Here is a 22,432-nt window from a genome sequence, read left to right on the forward strand (position 1 = left end):
TAAAGACATATTACTACAATTAAAGGAGTTGAGACTGACCTTTTGTGAGTTGAGTAATTGATATCTGAATTAAGTATGCACACAATGAAGTATAAATATTTATAATTGAAGACAGGTATACATCTGGAGATGAACAAAACAGCAATTAAGGCAAAAAACCTCAAAAATCCTAAAGGACCAAAATGGAAAAGATTATAAAGAGAATTAAAAAAAGAAACAACAACAAAAACAAATAAGCAAACCTAAAATTAAAATGATGAAAAACCAACAGTTTTTTTTCAAATTCTTTACTGTGCTTAAGTGATTACATGATGTCCCTAATTTCACAGTATTGTGGAATAGTGATGCTAGTTAAAGTCACAAACACATTCTAACTTCATGGGGCAAATTGTCTGTCATGGTCAATAACATTCATGAGTTCTATGAGCTTTGACAATATATTTCTTCCACATTGGGTAATATGTACATTTCTTTTGTTTTGCATAGAGTCAGCTGTTCCCTCTATCCAGCTTGTTCCCTCCCTCCCATCGCTGCCATTGAGTTGCTTAGTTTTCATCACTGACCAGTGTAGCTGATGGGTCCGGTTGTTTTGTTTTTTCCCTGATTCCCTGATTTCCTCCTGGTTTCCCTCATGTGCACATATATACAATATATGTGATCAGCAGCATAGTGTTACTTAGTAGTGATTTGACCAGATGAGTGGAAGTCCTTTGTTTCCTTTTTTTTGTTCTTCTTAATGTGATATTTATTTTGAATTTTTTTTTAAATTATGAGTCCTTTGTTTCTTAAGCCTTGTCAACTTTGTCATATCACCTTTAAGTTTTGGATTTAGCATCCACTTATCAGGGAGTCCATGTGCTGTTTTTCTCTTTGTTTACCTCCCTCAACATGATTTCTTCTAGCTCCATCCATTTCCCTGCAAATACCATTATTTTGTCCTTTCTAATGGCTGCATAATGTTCCATTGTGTATAGATACCACAGTTTTTGGATCCATTCATCTGTGGTGGGACATCTGGGTTGCTTCCATATCCTGGCTATTGGGAACAGTGCTGCAATATACATGGAAGTGCATGTGTCCTTTTATACTGGTTCCTGTTGTTCAGGATAGATGCCTAGAAGTGCTATGGCTGGGCCATAGCAGAAGTCAATATTTAGCTTTCTGAGGACACTCCAGACTGATTTCCAAAGTGGTTGTATAAGTGTACATTCCCAACAGCAGTTCCTCTTTCTCTGCATCCCCTCCAGCATTTGTGGTTGGCTGACTTGAGGATGTGGGCCATTCTGATTGGGGAAAGGTGGTATCTCAGGGTTGTCTTTATTTGCATTTCCTTTACAACCAGGGATGGTGAACATTTCCTCATGTGTTTCTTTGCCATTTTTTCATCTCTTCTTCTGAGAAGTTTCTCTTTAGTTCCCTTGCCCATTTAGAAATTGGGTTGTTAGGTTTGGGAGGGATTAATTTCTTGTGTCCCCTGTATATACTAGATATTAACCTCATGTCTTATATATTGCTGGTAAATATTTTTTCTCAGTTAGTTGGTTGTCTTTCTAGCTTGGATGCTATAGCTTTAGATGTGCAGAAATTTCTTAGTTTAAGGTAGTCCAATTTGTCCCGTCTCTGTCCAATTTGTTGTGACCCTGGGACTCTGATCAGGAAGTTCTTGCCTGTGCCTATAAATTCAAGAGTCTCTCCTACTCTGTCCTGCAGTAGTTTCAGAGATTCAGGTTTGATGTAAAGGTCTTTAATCCATTTTGAGTTGATGTTGGTGCATGGTGATAGGCTGGGGTCCACTTTTAATTTTCTGCATGTAGCCTCCCAGTTTTCCCAGCACCAGAAGTTTAAGAAGCTGTTTCTTCCACTGTATGTCTTTGGCTCCTTTGTCAAATATCAGCTGACTATAGGTGTGTGGCTTTATTTCTGGATCTTCTATTCTATTCCATTGATCTTCAGGTCTGTTTTTGTGCCAGTACCATGCTGTCTTTGTTATTATGGCTCTATAGTAGAGTTTGAAGTCTGGTATCAAGATCCCTCCCATGTTGTCTTTTTTGACTAAAATTGTTTTAGATATTCTAAGTCTTTTGTTGTTCCATATGAATTTTTGGACCATTTTCTGTATTTCAGAAATGTACATCATTGGATTTCTAACAGGAATTGCATTGAATTTGTGTATGAATTTTGGCATTATGTTAATTCTGCTATTTAGGAGCATGAAAGGTCTTTCCATATCTTTTTTTTTTTCAGGCAGGAGAAAAAGTTTATTTACCTAACTGCTGCCCCTGTCCCCCTGGACCCCATGCATGGTGGAGATGCATGGCTGAAAATAAGGTGGGGGGGTGTGTGACCCACCTCTGGGCCAGGACTTATCTGGGCCAGGGAGAGGAAGAGGTGTAGCTAGGTGGGGGGAAAGGTATGCCACACTGGATCTGGATGTGACCTCAGGGTCTGGGACCCTCCTAAGGTTAGATGGGAGGCATGTGACCATAGGTGGTCCAGGATGTGACCTAGCAGGAAGGGAAGGTGACTGCTTCCAGGTCTGCCAGTTACCTAGGTAATAGATACTGGGTGGAGAATTAGTCAAGAGGGAGGGAAGTTTCCCTGTTCAGACTTTACATTCCAGCCTTTCATAATTATGAAAAAGGGCAAAGATTCTCTCTGGCTACTTCCTGCTGGCAAGGGGCATCAGCATTAGGGGTATTATAATGAGATGTGGTCCCCTCTGGTAGAAGGCAGTAGCCAGCAGCTGTGATTTGGTAGGTGTGAGTCCTTAGATGAAGTCTGGAGGAGGCAAATCTCTTGGATGAAGTCTGGAGGATCTCATGAGGGAGAGAGGGGCATGGAGTAGAGGGGCATGGAGTAGGTAGTGAGGATGGTCTAGGCAGGAGTGAGTCCTGTCTTCCAAGCTGGAACAGATGAACAGGATCTGGACTGCAGGTAGATTGGCTGGCACTGAACCACAAATCCAAACTGAACAAACTTCTCCCATGATGCCAAGATGGTGCATCCACCACATGGTCAATGCTAGAGAGAGCAGAGTAGAAAAGTGCTGTGGATGTGGATGTGAAGGCCAGCCATGGTGTTGGTGAAAAGTCTTGCGTGGTGTCTCCAAGGCAGTTTGGTTTGCAGAAAAGAGGTGGTTAGGAAATTCTAACATTTCCAACTCAAAAACCCCATCCGAGTCAAGGCATCATATGTAAGGTATATTAAATAGGTAGGTTTCATTACATAGCCAATGAAGAGAACACCACAAGTGTTTTAGGCAGTAGTTTATTTCCTGAATTGCTGCCCTGCCATGCATGGTGGAAAGCATGGCTGTAAAAGAAGTAGGGGGGGCAGTCTTTCCATTTCTTAATGTCCTCTATAATTTTTTTACGTTTTTATAGTTTTCATTAAATAGTTCTTTCACATCTTTGGTTAGGATAGTTCCTAAATATTTTATTTTGGGGGGTGTTATTGTGAATGGGATTGCTTCCTTTATTTCCCTCTCTGCTTGTACATTGTTGGTGTTCAGGAAGGCGCTGATTTTTGTGGGTTGATTTTGTATTCTGCTACTTTGCTGAAGTAGTTTATAATTTCTAAGAGTTTGGGGATGGAGTTTTTGGGATCATGAAAGTAGATTATCATCTCATCTGCAGAAAGGGAACATTTAACTTCTTCCTTTCCTATGTGGATACCTGTAATGTTTTTTTCTTGCCTTATTGCTGGCTAAGGGTTCCAGGACTATATTGAAGAGGAGTGGAGACAGTGGGCATCCTTGCCTTGTTCCTGATTTTAGGAGAATTGGTTTTAGTTTTTCCCCATTAATATAATGTTCAACCAACAGTTTTTTAAACCAAAAACTTTTTAACGAAACTAGGCAGAGAAAAGAGTTCTTAAATTTTTTTTGAGGGGGGGAATCTTGTGTCTCTCCTGTGTCTGTAACCAATCTCTTGGTGGAGTATTTGTTTTGCTTGTGGTGTTTGGTTTTCCTGTGGTTTGGTTAGTTTCTTTAATCAGCTTGTTTGAGGAGGCAAAATGAAGCTCTGCCTTCCCGGCTCTTTTCAACAATCCTCTCAGGCTGGTTCAGTAAGAGGGTGATCTACTTTGACTATCACAAAAGAGGGATGTGGCTGTTTCCTCTGGCTTAGAGTTGCTGTACGGAAGCTAATTTGTAGGCAGTGCTGTGGAAAGTCAGCAATCAGTAGCTTTCTCCCAGATGGGCTAGCTCCTGAGAGAGTCAGTCAGGCCAGCCTGGAGCTATTCTCAGGATTTACATGAAACAAGTTTCCAATTGTTTTACTTTTACCCTCCAGCAGCTGGAGTTGCTGCCTATGCTGCATGGGTAGGTTAGCCTCTGTGTCTATTTACCCACTGAGGACAGTTTGCCTTGCTCAGGTGGAGCTCCCTCTGCTTGGGAAGGACAACGTGGGGCTGAGCCCCACAGGTCAGTTTCCTATGACCTGTTGAATGGCTCCTACTGTCTTATTCTAAGGCCAGAGTTAGATGTTAGCTGCTCTGGCCTGCTCTTTCTCAATATGAAACATGATGTTCTTCTCCAGGGCTGAGGGATGAGCTACCATTCCACTGCTGCTCTATGAGAAGGAGTGAGGATGTCTTGAGGGACTCGCATCTTTCCCTTCGTTTCTGGGCCATCTACGGTATGTGAATGTCTATGGTCAGCAGGATGAAGATTTTCACTCTTTGTCATTTCTTGCTGGTGGTGAGTAGAATCTGCTTTTACACTGCCATTGGTGCCTTTGTCCTGGACTCCTTCTGTCGATATGGTGGCCACGGTAGCAGCTGCTGCTGCCACCGCCACAGACCCTAGAGTGTTCGAATCTGTCTCTGGAACCAAGCTGCCTGAAGTTTTCCTCTCTGGCCAAACTCTTTGTACTATGATGGCATATTTGGTGTGACTCTAGCCTTAGATTTGCCACTGGAACAGTAAAACTGGTTTCTACCTGAGAGCTTATTTAGCCCCCATGTTCTCCTCTGCCATCTTCCTCCAGACTCCTTTGGTTTACATCTAAACCTGCAGCAACTTTTTCAAAAGTTAATGCAAAGTATGGAAATAATAATAGAACATCTGAAGAGACAATTCTAAAAATGATAAAATATGACAACATCTACAATGCAGCATGATTTTTATCATTTAACGTATATCCCATATATTGCAAAAAATGTCCTTGAAGATAAACTTCTTGACCCTAGGAAAAATATTGGCAACAAACAAAATGCATGTAAATAAAGTATGACTGAACAATCATCTCTCTCTGGCTCTCTCTCCCTCAGATCATACACACACACAGCTGTACAAACACACATGCACATATACACACATATGTAGACACACACACAATGGATTTTTTTCCACTGTAAAAGAAGGATGGTTTCTGTGAATGGATATGGAATGATACAAGTATATATTGTTAATAAATTGAAGAATTATTTGGAATATATTTCATATAAAGTAGAAGAAAAATGATTTGGTATTCTAATATAAGCGGAAAAAACCCTAAACTACAAGCATACAGCAAGTGAGTGTGATACCCAGTAGCTGTGATACCCAACAATTTGACAGATGGATTAGAGATGTGATTTTTCTTTGAGCATGACTTCCTTCATTTTGTTAATTCTCATTGGGGTGCAATATCAAACTTACACATATACAAAATGATGAGAAAAGTAAAGGAAGGTGAAATTATGATTCTTTAAGAGGAAAAGGAAAATGTGAAAGTCAGAGAGAATATCTGTGAGTAAGAATCCACTCCCTTGAATGATTAGCTAGCCATACAGTCAGGTCAGTAGGTAATTTATTAAACATAATATACAAATATAATTCTTGAATATCCAGATGAACAAAATTTGATACATTGAAGGTTGGACTTTTATTTCTCAAGTAATGAATTAAAATTATAAATTAAAGAAGAACCAATCATACAGTTTTCCTCTACAACACCCCAGATCTTTGTGACCAGAAATGTGATTGAGGAAGAAGAGCTGAGACATTAAATAGTACATCATAAGAACACTGAATAATTCCTAAAACATTTTGTATTCTTTCTTTTTTTTGGAACCAGGAAGCAATGTAGTATGTCAAGCACCATTGTCATCTTCATACATAGTGCTCATCTCATGACAAAAGAAGGGTTTCCTTTTTATTCAAATAAGATCATGAAAGTACATGATTTAGGAAATCAGTGGTTTAGGGAAGATAACAGGGCATCTCTTTCCTCTAAGACCATCAAGCAGGTGTTTCCCAGATCCCAGGAAATTAACAATTTTAGAAGATGACATCCAACTGGAACTGAGAATTTGAAGACAAGCTTTCCTCTTTGACCATCATTTCTTTCTACCCAATACGACCCAACAATGATCAGGGAAGACATTAGCCAGAAAAAGAGATACTGCCTGTTAAAACTTTAAAGCTTTTGGAATTTAGTCTCTGTAAAATCAAATGGTTTATTGAGTCATGTCACATAACAAGATAAAAAACATCATGTCTTAGGATAAGTTCCTATATCCATCAGTGACAATACTGAATAGAAGTAGGACCATTTTTCTCTGGATCTAAACACCAAGAGCATTTTTGTCAGCCTTCAAGAAAAGTTCTTGCAATAATTCTATATTAGCTAGAAATGAGACAAGTTAGATTGTACATACAGAGGTCAAGTGTGGCTGTTTGTAAACAATGTATTTGGTGTTTAGGGATTGAATGGGGTTAGCAGTCTATAAATTCATTGTTACTAAAAATTTCTAATTTATGTGTCAGTGGCTACTCAGGTTTTAGTATTTCAATTAACTTTCCGAAAGCTTTTGTCAAACTTGAATTCTTTGGGCCTTTAACTTTTAAGTGATTAACTTATCTTATCTCTCCCTTCTCCTGGTTCCAGCTTTCAAAATTTGGGATGATTGTTTTTATCATACCTCATAAACAAAGAGTAAATAGAAAGTCTAGCACAATAAGGACTAACTGAATCTCTGGAGCCCCAAGTCCAGTGACATTAAAGTCTCTCCAGTGCAACCTCGGGAGCATTTGCACCGAGGATTTCCAGGCCTTCGAATGACAGAAATGGTGGTGGAGTTCCAGTTCAGAGTCACTAATATCTAACTGAAGACTACATCTCACTAACTCATTTAGCCATTTTATGTCTAGAAAAGAATGACATCCATAGAAGATGATTGAAGAATTATATCCCTCTAATCTATATTGTGTCCCTCCAATGCTGTTACAAGGAAGAAGGAAGTTTTCAGGTTGCTTCTTCCCACTTGACCACAAGAATGGACACATTTTCCCAAGGATTGCTCATGTGTTTGGAATGTTTGCTTATGTATCAAAATGATTTTGTGGTTTACACTATCACTCATCTTTTTGTTAAGTTATTTCTTTCTCTCAAAAGAGTTTCTATGATGTTGTGTTTCCAAAGTTTGCTCCTCTGAATTCACAAAGCTAATTCACAAAAAAAATGTCTGCAGTGTGTTGATGAAAAAGAAAATAAGGCTTATTATTTGTCACATATCAAATGAGAAGAATAGTGAAGACTTGAAATCAAAGCTCTATTATCCTACTAATCAGAGAAAAGGTCCCAGTTTTAATAGGCTCCTCAAGGGGTCTGCTCCAGGCTACATGAAAGATGTCCATCCCAAGACTAAATGGTAGCAAAATTGGTTCTTATCTTTTGGTCTACTGTTGTCTAATCTCTTTAGTTCTGTGTTTCTCCGACATAGATTAAATAACTTCCTGGGTTGGAGAGATGAGAGGTGACTGTCTGTTTGGGTTGAAAGTATGTTAAACTTGTTTTCCCCATCCTGGGCATGTGAGAGAGAAAAGGGAAACAAATGTAAGATTGAATTTTTAAACATACAAATTTGGCCAGTAATACAAACTTCCTAGGAAGAATAAGGAGAAGTGAGAGGACAGGTAGAGGAGAAATAAGGCAAAAATTTACATTGGTGTAACAATCAGTTTTGGGAATTCTAAAATCCAATGGAACAATGCACTAAATAGATATGTTATCAGTTGATTATGGCAGAAGAATCAATGAATATATAACAATAATTTTTTAGAAAAAAATCAATGAAAAAATGAACAGATAATTCCCCAGAGAATTATAGGTTAATTTAGTGATTACTATATTGTATATAAAAACCTATAAAGGAAAAGATAAAAATAAGCCAAAATATTTGAAAAATAACTCTTAAAATGAGATTTATTTTTGCATTAAAGATTTTTACTGTATCACAATCAAGTAAACACAGATTAAAAGCTGTTATACAGGAAAAGAAAATCTTGAAGAAAATTATGCCTATTTGCATAGGAAAATTCAATAATGTCCTGGATTAATTTTTATCATTCACAATTGAGGTTAGAATATAGTAGAATGGCATATGTGACAATCAATAGAAAAGAAAAGCCAACCAAGAATACTGTATTCATGAACCCATACCTTAAAATTGAAGTAAAAAAATAACATTATTGTTTTAACTGCAAATGAAGGGAAATTGGTATATGCAGATATACTCTGGCAGAACAAGAAGGAACCAAAGGAAGTGATAGGAAGGGCACTGAACCAATGAGGGGAAAAGACCTCAAAACGATTTCAGAAACAAGAAGCTAAAACCACATAAAAGTTCTCTCTTCCACTTATGCGATGGTAAAGTCTAGGAAACAAACAAACTATAATGCCACATGTTGGAACTGTCTGTTATGGACTGGAGGAGGGCCTTTGAGTAACTTGATACTGAATTCCATGGTTTGTCTGAATTGTAGATCTGTGCTAAAAATTGTACGTACATTTCTTATTTTTGCTCTCTACATTACATGTAGTTTATACTAAGCAAAATAAAATGACCAGAAATAAACTTGTAAACAAATATCTAGAAAAAAATAAGAATGACCCAATATTTATGGAAATGCATCCTTATCAAGAAAACTGTAAAGCATACCAGAAAGGGTTGAAGAATTAGGCAGCAGACAAGAGCAGGAGGAATCATGAAGGCATTCCCTTTCTAGGGAACACACATTAGATTTCTCTTGCTTTACTTGGTCCCAGTTAATGTCATTTGTTCACAGGAGAGGCCCCACCCTTCCGGTGTCTATTTCCATCTCACCTGACAGTTTGTCTCTCACCATTGCACCCACCAGGACATTTGCATATTGCTCCCTAGGGAGGAACTCCCTTGCAAGTACAACATAAAAGCTCAGCTCTAAGCTTGCTTGGACTGAGCAGCACTGATTACTCTCGAAATGAGGTGCCCTGTTCAGCTCCTGGGGCTGCTCTTGCTCTGGGTATGAGGTAAGAACACACTAGAGCTGCGGAAAGAGATGGGGAGGGGCTGAAATCTGCTCCCCATGTGTGTTATGTCCACTTGTGCATATTTGCCCTCTTGAATGGAAATGTGGCATATGTATCTTTGAGAGTGAGGAAGATTCCAGAAGGAACAAAGATCCATGCTGTTTTACAAATTCTGATATGTGTGTGTGTGTGTGTGTGTGTGTGTGTGTGTGTGTGTGTGTGTGAGATCATCATGTATTTAATGAACATTTTGTTGGATGAAACAAAAATTTAAAAAAATAAAGTCTGAAATAATGTAATTGTGAAAATGTCTCACGATGCATGTAATTAAACCTGTCCACTTTTCTAATTATTTTAGGATCCAGTGGAGATGCTATATTGACTCAGACTCCACTTTCTCTGCCTGTCACCCTGGGAGAGCCAGTATCCATCTCCTGTAGGTCGAGTCAGAGTCTCTTATATAGTGATGGAAAAACCTATTTGTACTGGTTCCTACAGAAGCCAGGCCAGTCTCCAAAAGCCCTATCTATTTGGTTTCCAACCAATATTCTGGGGTCCCAGACAGATTCAGTGGCAGTGGGTCAGGCATAGATTTCACATTGAAAATCAGCAGGGTGGAAGCCGACGATGTTGGTGTTTATTACTGCTTTCAAAATACACATGTTCCTCCCACACTGGTACAGCCCTGAACAAAAACCACCCTGACTGGTGTAGCAGAACTGTCACCTGTAGTCTTTTTAGAAGCAACACATCAGCTTTTCTGAGTGAATGTGAGAGCAAGAATCTAGAGAAGTCAGGATACTAAGTCACTGTTGTGCTCTCTGAGCCATACGTTTCTGATACCCTTTAGGGATATTGCAGCAAAAGCCATGGAATTGCACAGGCAACCATATGACTCCTTTGACTGATGGGATGATAATGCATCATATCGTTTAATAAATACTCATTCTGATTCCATTTTCTTCTCTATCATTTGTCCACTGGATTTGAACACTACAAATTGGATAGTTAATATTGAAAAGTAGTTCTTTTCAAATAATTCTCATCTTTGGCTGTGGTGGTGGGATTTACCAGCTCAGTATTAGCCTAAGCTATCTTGTGACTTCCAGCCCTTAAGGGAACATGTGCACACAGCATGTCCAGTTGTGGGAGATGAGAGAGGGATGCAGGATCAGTGCTGTCCCCAGCAGGTCACCAGAGTCCTCTGCAGTGAGCAGGTCACTGCTTGTGCTCCAGGGCACAGACTGTGACCTAAGCTTCATCATGCCCAGGCTAAGAGGGAAGTACAGCCCAGTGACTGTCCATTATTCCCTAGATTTCCTTCTCAGTTTCAGAATTTAAATGATAAGTTATACAATTAAATATTAGTTTACCAATCAATTAATTAATACCTAATGTACTACATATAAACAATAGACATATAGCTTTCACATTCATGCATTTATGAAGTGTTCCTCGATGTTCTGATAAGAACAGATGCCAGTGGATTTAAGACTCTGTTCTTAGGACTCTGCTGACTCTCCTTATTTTTCTAGTCCCGCAGAAGCAGTGAGATCGGTCCTTGAGCATCCTTGCAACACAGTTCTGGCCAGGGAGCTTTTTCCAGGGCCAGGAGGCTTTTCTGGAGGTTGGTTTAAGAGCTTTGCGCCCATTGGCCTTGGCTCCTCTTGGCTTGTGCAGGCCCTTGCTGCTTGCACACGCGGCTCTTGGTCTTGGCGAAGCCGCAGGTACAGCTCTCGCCAGGACTCACCCTCTGCTGGTTTTTCATCCTTGAATGCTTTGCTACAGCGGATTTGCCACAGCCTGTCTGTACCACTGTGCGCCACTGTCCTCGGGTGAGTGTTCCCTTGAGGCTGGTGCACAGAAGGGGTAGAAGTCTGGGAAATGGGTGCTAGGAGAATGCAGGGAGGCCTGGGAGTGGCTGGAGTGCTGTGTTGAGGGAGTCCCCGGACATCCTGGGGGCACCAGGGAGCAAGGGAGTCGCGCTTTGGTCCAGAGTACAGTGGCATCTTCAGGGACTTTCTGACAAAAGGCAAGGCAATCTCTTCCCCTCCTTTTCCCTGTCCCCCTTTACCTTCATCTCTCCTTCCCCCTTCCCTTTCATCTCCCTTTATCCCTTCCTCAACACCTCCTCCTTCCCCTTCCCCTTTTCCCACTTCCCAGTGCACAGAGGCTCCCGGCCTAGATGAAGAGAAGGAGGACATCCTTTTCATGTCAGGCAGCCGACCCGAATAGGCCTGAAGCCCAGGGAAATTAGAGGTTTCAGTGCTGAGCTGCACCATTGGCACCCTGGCTTCTTCTGTGTAATTGACAGGACTGGCTGGATTGGCGGCTGAGGTTGGTGCCAGCTGTCCCACCTGGTTTTCCTGGACCTCGCTTGCCCTTGGGACTGAGCTGTGCACGGAATCCGAGGGTCTTCTGGGGCCGCTGGAGCCATTCCTTTTCAGGCCTCCTTGAGCCAAGGCAGCAGCACGAATCCTGCCCTTGCTCCTCTGTCTCCTTGGCAGCACCTGGGTCTGGTTGAGGGCATCCTCGAAAGACTGTGGAGGTGCGCGGAATTCATTCTGTTGCTGGGATTCACTTTGGTGATTGCTCCTGCGCAGCTTCCCTGTCTGCGTCTCTGGCTTACCAGAGCTCTGCTTTACCTTAGAGGGCAGCGGTCCTGAACCTCTCTTCCCCACTTTGGAGGATCGGCACCCATCTTTTGGTCTGGCCCCAGCCTGTCCCTGGGGTTCCCAAGGAAGACTTTCTTGTGGGAGCCCTGGTCGATCCTGAGACTCTAGGACCGGAAGGCATGTTTTGCCAGGCATGTCCCGGATACCAGTGGGCCCAGGGTCCCGCGAGACTCCAGGGCTGTCCACAGCCCATCGATGAGACCTGCTGCTGTCCCCAGAGGACTCTGGGTCCACTCGAGGACGCTTCTCCTGCCTGCTCCTGGGACAAGGGCTGGCAGACCGCTTGCCAGGTCCCTGGAATTCACCTGGCAGTGGGGGCTCTGGCCCAGAGTTGGGGCCTCCCCTCCTGGCTGCTGTTTCTTTCCCCCAAACCACACTTGATTCTTTCAACTTGTCCTCTTGTACCCACCCTGACTCTGACAGCCCAAGAGCCTCCTTCCTGGGCTCTTGAGCGCCATCCTGTTCAGAGACCTGCTGTAGAATCACCGAAAGAAGCCCTGGGTTGCAGCCCAGGAGAGCCAAGGTCTCCCAGCGTGTGTCCAGCTCCTTTGCCATACTGCCCACCAGCGGGTGCTTCCTAAAACCCTTCACCATCTCTCTGACACCCGTGGAACCAAGGATTTCTGCCGTGATGGGCAAGACCGACAGCAGACTCAAGGATTTGCGGAGCTCCTCCGAGTGTGTGCTGGAGGCCAGGTGCTCTTGGAGCAGCCGCACGGCTCCCCACACCCACTCGGCGGTCTGCGTCCCCATGCCACCCCTGGCCACATCTACAGAGACGCGGGAACCACACACCTGGACTCCTCGATCCAGGGGTTCACTCGCCCTGCTCTGAGAGGACACATCCACATTTGACGCCTTCAACAGGTCCTCCTGCTCCCTCTCACCTTCCTCCACATCCCTTTGCCCCTCCTCCTGCCCAAGATCATACTTCCTGTGCTCTAGATCTCTGTCCTGGTCAGGGACCTGGCATAGAGCCTCTGGTTTGTGACTCAGAACAGCCAAGGTCTTCCAGTGTTTGTCCAGTTCTTTGGCCAAACTGGCCACTTGTGGGTGCTTCCTAAAACTCTTCACTACCTTTCTGATACCTGTGGTGGCAAGGATTTCTGCCGTGATGGGAATGACTGAGAGCAGCCTCAAGGAATGAAGAAGCTCGTCCGTGTCTGTACTGGAGGCTAGGCGCTCCTGGAGCTGCCGCACAACTCCGCACACAGACTCGGCATTCTGCATCCCGATACCACCCCCGACCATGTCTACAGAGATGCTGGACCCACTCACCTGTGTTCCTGGATCCTGCAGGTCACTCGCCCTTCTCTGAGAGAACGGATGCACATTTGAGGACTTCAACATGTCCTCTGTCTCCGGCTTCCTCGTCCCCTTCCACTCCCCCTCTCCCAGATCATCTTTCCTGGGCTCTTGACTGCCATCCTGCTCAGGAACCTGGCTCAGAGCCTCTGATTTCCGCCTCAGCACAGGCAAGGTCTTCCAGCGCTTGGTCAGCTCCTTGGCCAAACTGCCCACCTGCTGGTACTTCCTAAAACCCTTCACTGTCTCTCTGACACCCGTGGTGGCAACGATTTCTGCCGTGATGGGCATGACTGAGAGCAGTCTCAAGGATTTGTATAACTTGTCGACATCTGTGCTGGAGGCCAGGCGCTCCTGAATCTGCCTCACCGCTCTGCACTCCCACTGGGCTGCCTCCATCCTTCTGCCAACCCCGTCTATGTCTACAGAGATGCCCAAGACACTCACCTGGGTTCCTGAATGCCGTGGGTCACTCACCGTGCTCTGGGCGCTCTTCCTCCGGACAATCGCTGTGAGGCACGTAGGCTTCCTCCTGGTCCTCTCTGCAGCCGAGTCCAGAGTGACCCTGCCCACCAGCTGCCTGCCTTATATAAACTCTTACTGCCCCACCTCTTCCCACAGTTCCTCCTGTAAGCCCCTCCCTGTCTCACGCCTGTCACACCCTTACATCCTAGCAGGGGGTCTCCCAAGATGCACCTTGCCTGACCTTCCACAAGTCCCCTCCCTACAACTCCCAAGGCCAAGTGTTGGCTCTGCCCTTCTTGTCCGGAACTCCTGTATCAAGAGATCCCCCACTATTCCTCTGACCTGGCAGACCAGGGGATGGTGCAACTGGCAACTTCCACTAACACTCCCTTTGTCTCCATCCTGTTTACAGGATCCTCTCTATCTGGTCCTGTATTTTCCACCTTTAAAGATAACCGATAACCTTAGACATACTTTTGTAGTTGCTCCACAAACTCCAGGGCTATTGTTGCCGATTTGACCTCAGTGTCCTTCATCACCTGATGTGCATTGGCACTTCCGGGATTGAACACTTGCTGAGGGAATCGCTGATCCCGCCTGCACCAATCCAACTAAAGGCAGTGGCCATTTGCCTGGTCAAGTTTAATAAATATAATAATGAATGAATAAATATATATATGTGTGTGTGTATGTGTGTATTTTAACCTATGTATATGTGCAAACATTTATACATACATATATACACAAACATATATAGTTATATATAATTATATATAGTTTATACATACATATATATACATTTAAATGGAAATATGTACTGGCCAGTGTCTTTTCCTAGTCTTTCCTTCCTCTTTGGTTGTTCCTTTTGGGGTTGTGGGCTACTGGCTTGCTAAGAAACTGTTTTGTTTGCTTACTTTGTTTCAGAGAAAAGGTAACACTGGGAAGACCAAGTTGGACTGGCGCTTTGGAACCTGGTGAATCTGCTGCCTGTAGGCTGAACACAGGAGTGGACCATCAACACTGAGCTCCTACCCCCTGTTGTTAGGGTGTGTTTTGATCTGAGCTTGTTGCTTCTGTTATGGTAGGAAGCAGGTGGGTAGATGGGAGAGAGTGCCTTGATCTCCTCCATCACCTGCTGTGTGTTGGCAGTTCCCAGGTTGGATAATTGTTTAGGGAATTGCTGCTCATGTTTGAACTAATCTAACTGAAGCCAGTGGCTATTGATCTTCTAGAGATAAGTGTATATGTAAGTATATTTTCCCTTGTGTAATATGTGCACATGCATACATATATACACATAAATGTGCATATACATATGCAGAAACCAATAAAATATAAATATATTGCACGTATATATATATGTGTGTGTGTGTGTGTGTGTGTGTGTGTGTGTGCCTGTGTGTCTGTGTGTGTGTGTACAGTTAAATGTCTTTTCCCAGCTTTTCCTTCCTCTTTCTTGGTTCTTTGTAGGCTTGTGAGACTTCTGGCTTGGGGGGAACCATTTTATTTGCTTGCTGGGTTTCACTGACAGGGTCCCACTGGGAAGACCAGGTTAAACTTGAGCTTTGGAACCCGGTGAGTTGGCCTCCTGTAGACTGTCCCACAGGTGTGGACCATCAACACTGATCTCCTAACCCTCCCTGCTGTTAGGGTGTGTTCTGATCTCAGGTTCTTCCTTCTGCTTTAGTAGGAAGCAGCTTGGGTAGATGGCAGAGATTACTCCACGTCTTTCATCACCTGAGGTGAGTTTTCATTTCTCAGATTGGATAATTGTTTAGGGAACTGCTGATCACTTCTGCACCAATCTAACTGAAGCTAGTAGCCATTTGTCTTGTCCATATATATATATATATATATATATATATGTATATATATATATAATTTATACATTTATCCTTATGTACATTTATATGTTTACCTATGTATATATATGAGTACACACACACACACATATATATATACCACTCTATATGCAGATATATATGTGGATATCTATCTATCTATATTCCAAACTTGAAATATGTTATCAAACAACATTTAACAGGAAGGCTTTAGGATCTTATTTTTAACTCTCTTGCTCTGAAATTACTCATTCTCCATCCTCCACATTTCTGTTGTTAAAAAATTTCTTTGAAAATAATCATTCCCCATAGTTTATTTGTTCAAAATCCTTACTAACAAGAGAAATCATATTCCAAATTAACCACGTCTTCTATTTCATTGTCTCTCTTTCTCTCTTTTCTAGTCTCTTTTCTGGAATATTTTCTTTCTTTATTTTTTTTGGGGGGGGTAATTCCTCATTTTGTTTACTTCTTTTTTTAATTGTGAAAATACCATACAGAGGGGTTACAATTACATGGGCAAGGTAATGAGTACATTTCTTATCAAGCATTGTTGCCTCCTCCTGGGAGTATTTTCTTGAGCTTACATATATGGGCCACCATACTTGGCTTTCTGTAAGACTTCTTATGTTTGCTGAAGAATGTAGTCAACATTATCAACAATTTAAGATCTAGAGGTCTCTCTGTCTTGAGAGTTTGAACATTAGTCTTACTATTCATCCTAACCTGGTGTGTTCCTTTGATTAATGTTTCAGTGTTTATAGGATTCTTCACAGATTCTAAAGGATGTCTGAAGGACAAAATCCTAACATGCTCTATCTCAACTTTTCTTCCAATAACTATGAACCCATCCTCTTACATACACAAAAATTCTTCAAACCTGCTTACCGACAAGGGACAAGTTGATTGCACCCAGAAGGTAAATAAGAGGATTTCAAGCAGCCCGTGGGAACACACCACTTAAGGGAATGGAGAAGGAATGCTGTCCTCCCATGCTTTCCCATCCAGAGGGTGCCAATCTCAATCCAGACAGAAAATGAACACCTTCCTGCAGTCAGCAGAGAAAAGATTCACTCTCTGGCACACCTTTCAGCTCCATAACACAAAGCTAATTTAAATATGTACCAAAAAGTCTGAGGGATTTCTGTATTGATCAGAACCCTTATTCTTTGTTGTCACACATAAGTTTAGCGTTTAATATAGGTCATCTTTACTAGTAAATGATAGCCAAAACATCATTTCATAATAAATTAGAATTATAGACAAATGAGAATCTTGGATATAGATGTATTATTTACTGACAAATAATAAAATGAATATTACTTACTGACTACCTGGCCTAAGAAATAACATTCTCAGTAACATTGAAGTCTGGATTTCTCCCTTTACGAAAGCTTGTTCAGAATAATAGTATTAGTATCTTCTTTGTTTTTCTTTAGGGTGACATAAATACAAATAATATATCTTGTAAGTTTATAAAAATGGGATTAGACTTCCTAGATTTTTCACTGGTTTATTGAACATCAACATTATGTTTCTCAGATTCACCTGTATTAATGCATATGGCTGTAGTTCATTTTTGTTACATAGAGCATTCCATTTCTGTGACTGCAGGACAGTTTATTTCTCCTGAGATAGACCCTGAGATGTTTCCAGTGTCTTCTGTTTCTGGATGATGGCTGTTGTTTCCCTCTTCTGGAGATGGTGAGCAAGGTGTTTCAGGCTTGTATAGCCAGGAGAGGAGTTGTGTGGCAAACCATGTACAAAAGGTACATCTCCCGCTTTACCTGGCAGCCCTGGTTTCTTCCAAGGTCCTCAAGCCAATTTTCAGTTCTCACCAGAACTCTAGGAAAATATCCATCACTTCACAGACTTGCCAACCCTGAGTCCAGGCAGATTATGTATGTCATCAGGTCTTCTGGGGTTTAAATTTCCTGCTTACCAGTGAGATCATCTGTCTTTAAAGTTTATTTTATCCTTTTCTTTGACATGCCCCACTATGCCCTTGGGTGAACAGTTCTTTGCCAACTGGCTCATTAGATTTTCTTAGGTTCATGTAAGTAATCTTTTCTTTTCTTTATTATTATTATTTTTTATTTTGAAAATACCATATAGAAGGGTTACAATTACATGGGTAAGGTAATGAGTACATTTCTTATCAAGCATTGTTGCCTCCTCCTTTGTTTCCCCTTCTTATTCTTTCCCATTTCTATCCCCTACCCCACCACCCAACTCCCGGGCCAAAGTTATATAGTTCATTTTTGGACAAAATGACTTGTACATCTCATTGTTGCAATGGGTCCACCTGTATCCCTATTTAAATTATTTATTATTTTCCTTCCCCTCCACAAATTATACTGACCTCAAATACAGTGAAAGCAAGGGTTATACTGTGGGGGAGGGACATACAAAGTAACAAAGAAATAATCTTGTAAATGTGTTAGAAACAATCACATGAAAGAAAAAAAAACATTTGAATACATATCTTAGGGTTCATTTCCCTAACATCACCTTATCTGTACTTTTCTGCTTGACTCAGACATATACTATATATTGCAAATAAGGGAAACCATGGTATTTATTTTTCTTTGGGCCTGGCTTACTTCATTTAATATAATTTAGGAAAAGGAATCTTATCCTTTGTCTGCTATTCAGAAACTTCACCCTGTCAATCCCTTTGCTGATATAAGTAAGGGTGATGACCTGCTTCCTGCTCTCTCCAAGGATTATATCTAAGTGTTTTTTTCTTTCTTGCTTGCTATTGTTTCTAATGAATATATAAAGTACCACTTTTTTTTTGCTTTGTATGTCCCTACTCCACGGTATAACCCCTGTTTTCACTGTATTTGATGTTGGTATAATTTGGGAAGCAGAAGGGGAAAAAAACAAATTGTTTAAGTAGGGATACAGGTGGACACATTTCACAGTGAGGTGCACAAGACGCTATTGGGGGGAGGAGTGTAGTTGTGGAGATCTGAGGGAAGGGATGGAAGGGGAAAAAAAGAGGAGGAAGCAACAATGCTTGATAAGAAATGTACTCATTACCTTGCTCATGTAATTGTAACCCCTCTGTACAGTATTTTCACAATAAAAACATTTAAAAAATAAAGAATTCAATAGAGAAATGTCAGGAAGACCCTTACTATTGTCCAAGGGATCACTGACTAATATGATAAAAAGTAACTACTGAAGGTGTTTAAGAAGAAATTTGCCTGCAATGGTACTGTAATTAAGCATCCAGAATATGGAGAAGTAATTCAGCTACAGGGTGACAAACACAAGAACATATGCCAGTTCCTGGTAGAGCTTGGACAGGATAAGGACGATCTGTTGAAGGTTCATGGGTTTTAAGTGGTTAAGGCTCACTAAAGCTTAAATGAGGATTTCCTTGCAATGAGTAGAATTTACTCCTTTCCCTTGTCACAAGTTTAAAAACCTCACAGCTTGCATAATGTAACCATTTGGGGTCCGCTTTTAACTTGGACTAGTATAACTCCTTCATGCAATAAACTGAAAACAGCCATCCTTTCTAGTCTTGAAGTCCCTTATTTAAACTGAGGTCAAGCAGCAGGTACCTGGCAGTGTCCAGCGTGCAACAAAGCAATAATGTGAAGTTTCAGTTAAGCCCACAGCCCCAGGATCACAGGTGGCTATGTCTGGCCAGAAGCTCCCTCTGCAGCTTCCCCTGTCCTAAGAGAATGCTGCTATTTGAACTACCCATGGTACTCCAGAGAGAATGGGGTAAGTCATCAAGCAACAGCAGCTGTGCCACTAGGGGGAGCCTTGAGCTGGCCACACATGGTCTAAGTAGGGGGGTCCAAAAAAGAAGGATATGAGACCAGCCTAATAACAATTAAACTTTTGACAATGGAACAAACATCAGAGTCATCTGTCATGTAGCTAGCTGTAGAGTTTGCAACTTAAGTAACAGCTACTCCGTGCCATGTGAAGTAACGGTCTGGTTTTTGGTTTACTTCTCCCAGTTTTAATGTTATATCATTTACTTATATTTAAATGAAAAAGAATCAATATTTTTCCCATTATCAGAGAGGAACCTATATAGAGGCAAATTTGACACATGGTGTCTTTAAGTCTCTACTTGGTCACTGAGATCTGACACCCTTCAGTTGGCCCAGCCCCTGCTGATTTGCATCTTCCCCAGACCAAGGCCCAAGTGCTTGAAAAGCTGTTTACACACTGTTCAGTAGAATGTTCCACTCAGCACACAGCATGAACATGAGGAACTCTGCTCAACTCCTGGGGCTTCTGATGCTCTGGCTCCTGGGTAAGGATGGACAATGCTAAGGATTAGTTGGCTCTTCTTGGAAAGCATAATTTACTAAATGGCTAATGGTTTTTATGTTTCCATTGTCAGGTGCCAAATGTGATGTTCAGTTGACTCAGTTGCCATCCATGTCTGCATCTCTTGGAGAGAGAGTCTCCAAAACTTGCAGGGCCAGTCAGGGCATTGGTACCAGCAGAAACCAGGGAATGTTCCTAAGTTCCTGATTTATTTTGCAACTAGTTTGCAATCTGGGACTCCATCCAGGTTCAGTGGCAGTGGATGAAATGTCTCCTTTTTGTTGCTCTATTTATATATTACCATACATTATAGTACATTATATAAAACTGCAATATGGGTAATATTAATGCTGTGTTCCTCAGATATTTCAATCAATGAACTAAAATGTGTTCTATTTGTTAATATATCTTGTAGAGGTTTTTCTCATTCCTGCCTGATTGTTTTTATAAAGATCCATAGTTAATCAACTGTTTTTGAACAAAAATAGAGTACAGTGAACCACCCCAAAACTTTTTTTTGGTCATTCTTTGGGATTGAACACTGGGTTGGGTGTTGTCCCTCAGATCTTCAGCTCAAGGCTAGTGCTCTACACTTGAGCCATGGTGCCACTTCCAGTTTTGTGGTGGTTTATTGGAGATAAGAATCTCATGGACTTTCCTGCCCTGGCTTGCTTTGAATCATGATCCTCAGATTTCATCTCCCTTAGTAGCAAAAATTACAGATGTGAGCCACCAGCACCCAGCTACCCTAAATCTTTTTGGCATACAACTCTAAGCACATTTATTCATCAGCTATTCATGCATTTTTGTTGGTCTTAGGACTTGAACTCAGGGCCTGACCACTGCCCCTGAGATATTTTGTTCAAGGTTAGGTCTCTATCACTTTGAATCACAGTTTCACTTGTGTTATTCCAGTGATTATAGCTAGAGATAGAGTCTCATGGACTTTCCTGCCTAAGTTGGTATTAAACTGAGAGCCTCAGATATCAGTTTCATGAGTAGCTAGGATTTTAAATGAATAGCAGGGAGCAGGTGGCTCACAGTGTTGTCCAGTTAATAGATGACATATTCATACATATATGGGTATGTTTCTCTATGGAACATGTATTTTAAAAACATGCACAAATATTTATTTATTACTACACATATATGTATATATAAATATTCAGAGAAAAATACATCATGTGCAGATACACATTCACACACACACACACACACACACACACACACACACACACACACTATGAGGGATCTGATGAAAGGTAGTCTAGTTTTTCCAGATCATTTTCTAGAGAAAGATATGTAAGAATGCAGAACATGGAGACTTTGGAGTAAACATATATACACTGCTAAATAATCTTCTTAAAAATCATTTTCATGAAAGGTTTAAGGAAACAGAAGTAATTTTGGGGACATCTTAGGTGATTCTTCTGCATTATCACATTGGTTGGATTGCTTGGAGGTTAAGTACACTTCTGCATATGTCTGTGAAAGTTTCTCTGGAGACAATTGACTAAGGGAGAAAGATGAACACCATTGTCCACAGCCCCTTCCAATAGGCTGCACTCTCTTCTGCAAGAAAAGGGGAGGGAGAAGGAAGTAGAATATCCACTATTATTCTTGGGGTTCTTGATGTGAACTCCACTACACTGTGCTTACATGGCAGACTACGACTTCGCTCAGCGGTAGAGTGCATGCCTTGCAAGCATGAGGCCCTGGGTTCGATTTCTCAGCACCACATAAACAGAAAAAGCCGGAAATGGCTCTGTGGCTCCAGTGGTAGAGTGCTAGCCTTGAGCTGAAGAGCTGAGGGACAGTGCCCAGACCCAGAGTTCAGGCCCCACGACCAGCAAAAAAAAAAAAAAAATTAAGTAATGCCTTACGACTTCTAATGTAATATTGAAGTAAAGAATTCTGCCCTTTAGTCAAAGAAGTGAAGGACCCCTATGATGAAAACTTTAAAAACTTGAAAAAGGAAATCAAAAGAGAACTGAGAAAGTGGCAAAAACTCCCATGCTCCTGGATTGGAAAGATCAACATCGTGAAAATGGCAATATTTCCCAAGGCTATCTACAAATTCAATGTGATACCTATCAAAATTCCAACCCCATTCTTCAAGGAAATTGAAGAGGCAATCCAAAAATTCATATGGAACAATAAAAGACCTCAAATAGCAGAAATGATCCTCAACAGAAAGAACTATGCTGGGGGAATAGCAATACCAAATTTCAAACTCTACTATAAAGCCATAGTAATCAAAACAGCTTGGTACTGGCACAAGAACAGATCTCAGGACCAGTGTAATAGAATTGAAAACCCAGAAATGAACCTACAGAACTATAGCCATCTAATCTTCTATAACGGAGTAAAAAAATAAAATGGAAGAATGACAGCCTCTTCAGTAAATGGTGCTGGCAAAATTGGTTAACTACTTGTAGAAAACTAAAGCTAGATCCTTATATATCACCCTGCACCAGAATCAACTCCAAATGGATCAAAGACCTCGGAGTCAAAGCAGACACTCTGAAAACATTACAGGATGGAATAGGAGAAACCTAGGTCTCCTTGG

At 41.5% G+C, this 22,432-nt stretch overlaps 2 pseudogenes; both read left to right on the top strand.

Annotated features, from left to right (window-relative positions):
* Positions 1–7,531: 7,531 nt before the first annotated feature.
* Positions 7,532–10,000, top strand: LOC106000988 (annotated as a pseudogene).
* A 5,426-nt stretch (positions 10,001–15,426) lies between these two features.
* On the top strand, positions 15,427–18,912 carry LOC106000968 (annotated as a pseudogene).
* Positions 18,913–22,432: the final 3,520 nt, after the last annotated feature.

This window comes from Dipodomys ordii, unplaced genomic scaffold (assembly GCF_000151885.1).
Source record: "Dipodomys ordii isolate 6190 unplaced genomic scaffold, Dord_2.0 Scaffold255, whole genome shotgun sequence".
NCBI classification, from domain to species: Eukaryota; Metazoa; Chordata; class Mammalia; order Rodentia; family Heteromyidae; genus Dipodomys; species Dipodomys ordii.